This window comes from Populus nigra, chromosome 1, assembly GCF_951802175.1.
Source record: "Populus nigra chromosome 1, ddPopNigr1.1, whole genome shotgun sequence".
NCBI lineage: Eukaryota > Viridiplantae > Streptophyta > Magnoliopsida > Malpighiales > Salicaceae > Populus > Populus nigra.
Genome location: NC_084852.1, coordinates 43,831,400 through 43,837,135, shown reverse-complemented (window position 1 = coordinate 43,837,135; position 5,736 = coordinate 43,831,400). Strand labels below are relative to the sequence as shown.

The 5,736-nt window shown below is 33.6% G+C and overlaps 1 long non-coding RNA gene across 1 annotated transcript; it reads right to left on the bottom strand.

Moving 5' to 3' along the window:
- Positions 1-3,579: 3,579 nt before the first annotated feature.
- Positions 3,580-4,235, bottom strand: LOC133681046 (uncharacterized). The gene is made up of 2 exons (XR_009836415.1): positions 3,858-4,235; positions 3,580-3,773 (listed from the first exon to the last, which is right to left on the bottom strand). It is a non-coding gene; the product is annotated as an uncharacterized LOC133681046 (long non-coding RNA).
- Positions 4,236-5,736: the final 1,501 nt, after the last annotated feature.

Here is a 5,736-nt window from a genome sequence, read left to right as displayed (position 1 = left end):
GGGCCCACTCAGCAACGATGCTAGAAATATAATGAAAAAGAAGTCCAACTACATGCTTATATTTGATTTTTTTTCCATCGCTCGATACATCGCGCGATAATCGTGCAGAAAGTTGTTCGATGCCCGGCCGATCGCGCGATTGCTCTCCATTATGTGCTGATGACTTTTCTGACAAATTATATATTGTTATCACCGCCAGTTATTATCTTCTAATTATATTACATCTTTATAAATTAATTACTTATTTAATTACCGATATCAAATTTGTAATTAATATCAAAAACAAGTTCTTAATATACATGTCATTCATTCCATATATCTTTATACAAATAAAAATAAAAATAAATATCAATATTTATATAAATTAATACATTTTAGTTTTGATGAAGTGCTGTTGATATTAAAAATCAATTATTTATTCTTAAATTTTTATTATTAACGTAAGCAATATCTCTTATATATTAACATAAGAGATAAGATTTATACCAGCGGATTTCATGACTGCTTGAAATTAATTTAATTATATCAGATCGTATCAATCTTTTGGTTGATTGGTTGATTGTGAATCCAAAATCCAAACACATGAAAATGAATAAATCCTAGCTAGATATATTATGTTAATTCTCCTCTTTTGACCATCGATTTCATTGGCGGGCCTGTAACTAGGAGTTGCTTCTCAAATATTTTAAGATTTTTATATTATAAAAAAACTGTTTTCAATAATTAAATCTGATCATTTACCATCTCATTAGATATATAATTGCACCTTATATATATATATATCGAATGATTGGATTATTAATAGTAATAAATTATTTATGTTTTTATTATTTTTTCTTACCTAATAACTAAAATACATAATTATACTTTTTATTTGTGGTTCATCTAATAACTAAAATATATAACTATACTTTTTATTTGTGGTTTGCTTGAGTTTGATATGACTCGCTGGAATAACATGATTGTCACCCATATAATCCAAAACATTTAAATCTAGCATGATTATCTTACTTAAAACATTTAAAATATTTTTTATTTATTTAATATTTTTTTGTGCTTAATGACTCTTAAAGACTCCATCGGCCACCTTGAAAGTTTATTACGACCGGCCGTGCTTAATGACTCTTAAAGACTCCATCGGCCACCTTGAAAGTTTATTACGACCGGCCGTATGGTGGCTGATCTCTAGCATTAGGCCAGAAATCTATTGACACGGGGGATGTTTTTCTTAATTGACGCTACCATGTTCTATAACATCTTCGACGGATTTTCCAGAGACTGCATTTTGTATATTCTCATTGTTGTATGCGGGCGAATGTTTTTAATTATACTTTTTTCCCGGCCACCGAAATTAGGATTCAATTTACTAGAACCATGGTAATATCCTACTCCCTGACGTTTTTCCATCTCTCACCGAATCCCAGCTTAAGAAAAAAACTTGATTGGTTAGGCGGAAGAAAAAACAAGAAGAAGAAACACGATCTCGTACTGACACAACGACAAGGTCGGCGGTGAGATGGACCTCTTTCTGCTCCCTTTCAGCCCCTTGCCGATTCTACAACCTCAGCCCCTTGCCTTCGCTTAATCTACTATTTCTGCCCTATGATCCGCTACAAAAGCCAACCAAGAGAAACATGAAGAATCGAGAAGAAAGGTAGAGAATCTCCTTTTCTTGATATTTACAAGCAGTGAGATATCTCAACAGGTTAGATTTGTTAGAAGTGGTAGCGAATATATCCTCTCAATCATAAGTCATACCTGAGATGGGTGAGCTTGAATTCGAGAGAGGACAGAGAGACCTCAAAGATATCTTCCCCTCTCTCTCACCCACACATGGGTCTCTGGTTTCAAACATTTCAAGATATAAAAATTAAAATACCATGTTCGTTGAGGCAATGCTCCGGACCTTGTACCGCAGATGCAGTCGAGGCGTTTTGTTTCTGTTATGTTATATATCCATGGAGTAAGGCGGTGGGAACAGTGATGCGCACCGTTTCACTAGGGTTAATTTTTATTATTTTGTTTTTTAACATTTTAAGTTCTTGTAATTTTATTATCACAATAGCTAAGTCCTTATAGTTTTGTATATTCACTTCACTCCCTAGCAAATTCATTTTAGTCTCTAGCCGCAGCTCATTCTCTCTTTTTTTAAATCTTCTAGATCTAATATTTTTAAAATTTTAAGAAAAATTATTTTTTCAAATATATCCAACTACAATATATGTGGCCTAAAACAATGATTATAAGTTGTAATACATGAAACTTCTTGCATATTCATGAAAATCTAATAAACAATTATTCATAAAATTATGTATTTATTATAGGAGATATTTTATATATACTCTTTATTAAACCATCATTTCATAAACACCAAGGCCTTCTTTAACTTTGTGTTCCAGCAATATTTAAAAAAAAATTAAATTTTTTTTGTTTCAAATTATTTTCTATATATTTTTTTTATTGTTTTGATGGAATATTATCTGAATCTCAATTAAAGTATGATCAAGAATTGAGATATCTACATATTATTGATTATATATATATTATAAAGAAATCTTAGCATCATAAATTTAGCATTTTGCGTATGTAATAGGATAAATAAAGTTTTTATATCTAGAATCTATATAGATCAGAAATATAGTATGAAATCATACAATTTCTATGTTTATGAATTCTTTGTGATAGGAGCTTTCATTTGCTAAAGAAGAAGAAGAGAAACTTCTCTCTGGTCTGCTTTTTTTAGTTTGTAGTTTCCCTGTATTAACAGTGTCAATTAATTCATGTCAAATCAATGGTGCAATAATTTTAGAAATTAGGGGTAGACTTGAAATTCCCATGTTCATATTAAAAATGAGCTTTTTATTCTTTAAATATCATTTTCCCTATTAGCTTGTTGGTAAATTTATAAATTTGTTTTTATTTAAAATTAATTATTTTTTATATTTTCAGATTATTTTAATTTGTTAATTTTAAAAAATAAAAAAATATTTTAAAAAACAATCATTACCATGATTTAAACACCCTAAAACTATTACCATATTTTAGTTGAAAAAATCAATTAGAGTGTTGCTGAGATGGAAAAAACTATGAATATAGTCCAGAATGGAGAGGAGTGAAATAAATAAAAAGCTATGGTAGGACCATAGTTTTGAAACCCGACCCGGTCATTGACCCGGTCAAGTGATCGGGTCACGGGTCACATGGGTTCACCCGGGTTGACCCGGGTCAACCCAAAAAAACCTATAAAAAAAAACACATAACAATCATAGTTTCCCTCTGGCATTGCACTACTTGTTCTATCAACAATCAATGAAGTTTACACATCGATTCCAGTCTACCAGCATGAATAGAAGTCCCCTACTATCAGTTACAATTGAGCTGCTGGTTTTTTAGAAATTTTTTTGAAGTTCTACTTCAGAATTTTTCATTGTTTTAGATTTTTATCATCGATTCCCTTCTTTACATTCTTACATAAGAGATCAGTTCCTCCCACCTCAATATCTAGAAAAGCCAGTCTTAATCCACGATAGTACTGTCGAAAATGAACTAAAAGAACCAGCAAATAACAAAGGATCATAATACGGTGGGAAGAACATGTATTCTCGATGGGCCAATCAAACAGAAAAATAAAAGAGCAGAGATACATATCTGTGGGAAGAACCAATGGGTCAATCGATGGGAAGAACCGATGAGTCAACAGAGGGAACAGAGGGAAGAACCGATGGGTCAACAGACTGAACAGAGGGAAGAATCGATGCCACTGTTATACTCTCCTGCAATTTCAACAGAGGGAAGAAGATGAAATAGAGGATAGCGAAAGGCGAAAGAAGAAAGAAACAATTAAAAACTCATCTAACCTTATGCTCAGAATTGAAACGGCGATCAAGGATTCAAGATTCTTCTGCTCATCTGCTCTTCTTCGCGACTAAGAGTGAAATGGGTTTGACAAATTCTTGAAATTAATTAGGTCTTCTTCTCACTTCTCTGCTTTGCAATGCAATGCATTCGTGATTCGTCTCTCTACTCTTGTCGTTTTGGCCTTTTAATTGTAAAAGGTCAAAACGACGTCGTTTCGAGCATGAGAATAAAAAAAAATAAACCCGGGTCTCAGCCGGGTTTGGCCGGGCCGGCCGGGTCCCGGGTCGACCCTCCGGGTCGACCGGGTTTGGCCGGGCCAATTCCCAACCTGTTTTTTGCTTAGACCCGGCCCGGCCACAGGCCCGGGTCGGCCGGGTCCCGGGTCGACCCGCCGGGCCGGGCCGGGTCCCGGGTCGACCCGCCGGGCCGGGCCGGGTCTTAAAACACTGGGTAGGACTCCTAACTATCTAAAAGTACAAAAAAAACAACGAGGGAAAACCATGTAGTAGTTCAACCATTCACTTCCAAATATTATACGATAAAATTCTTTAATGTCAATTCGTCAAAATGAAAATTTCTTTCAACTTGTAATACTTTTTTAATAGCGAATTATAAATTAGTCTTGCTAGTTTTGAGAGACAAATTAATTACTCTCCTTTTAAAAAAAAACCTATTTATTTAGTCATTTAACTAGTGTTGACTATGTTTAATCTAGTATTATTTTATTTCAGAAAAAATCTTTTTCTCTCATAATTCTTCTGTAACATCTATCTATTTATTTCCTTTTTAAAAATGAATTTTAAAAATGAATTGAAGAAGAACATAAAATGGAAAAAAATGATTAAAAAAATAGTTTTTGAAAAAGAAGGACTGATTAATTCATTTCTCAAAACTAGAAGGATTAATGTATCCAATTTTAAATTAGTTCGTATTTCTCCAGATGAAAACACTTTATATATTCTTTCCAACCAGCCTTACTATTGGCTCCCGTTGGCACCCCTTTTTGCCCTCTGCAACTTCTAGGCAGCTACTCCCATCTCTCCTCTCATTATATAGGTTAACGAGTCCAAGTCAATAAATATCAAGTTTTCCATAAATGATCCGATTTTTGCCTATACTTCGGATACAGCCATACCCGTTCATGAAATTTTATTTTATTTTATTGTAGGCTCCTTTTGTAAATTATTAGTTGGCGTGTAATGATGCCGACAGCGAAGGTGCGGTCACCCTCATGCCTCACGCTCTGGGGTATCGCTCAAATGCGACAGCCCACCTCAAGACATCGCGCGATCACCCTGCGAGGTCGCCCGATTTGCCTTTTCCATTCAAAAAAAGACAGTGCCCACTCCCCGCGGGCCCCGCACCATTGTCTGCTATAATACAGAAGACCAAATCATGCCGCGCAATTCCATCAGTTTTGTTTTTTTCCAAACCAGCAGAGTTGACAAAAACGAAATGATATGAGGAGAGGAAATTACTGTAGTTTTCCTTTCTATATATATATATATATATAAAGTAATACTCTAAAAGGCGTGGGGGTTTCCCACGCCTGTACTCTTATATATTATAATTATATTAATAATATAACTTATATATTATAATTATACTTATAATAATATAATAATAATAACATATACTAAAATACTCTCACCTGTCTCTTTCTTTTTTTTATCATACTTTCATGACACGTATCCCGGGCTTGACGGATTAACCTGGTTTGACGGTTTAACCCAATTAACTTATAAATTGTTTTTTCCTATTTAATTATCAAACTTTCATGACGTGAATTCCAGATTTGACGGGTTAACCCAGTTAATTCAGATATTTTTTCTTTTTCTTCATTAATTTTTTTTCTTCATGTTGATTTTTTTCTTTGTT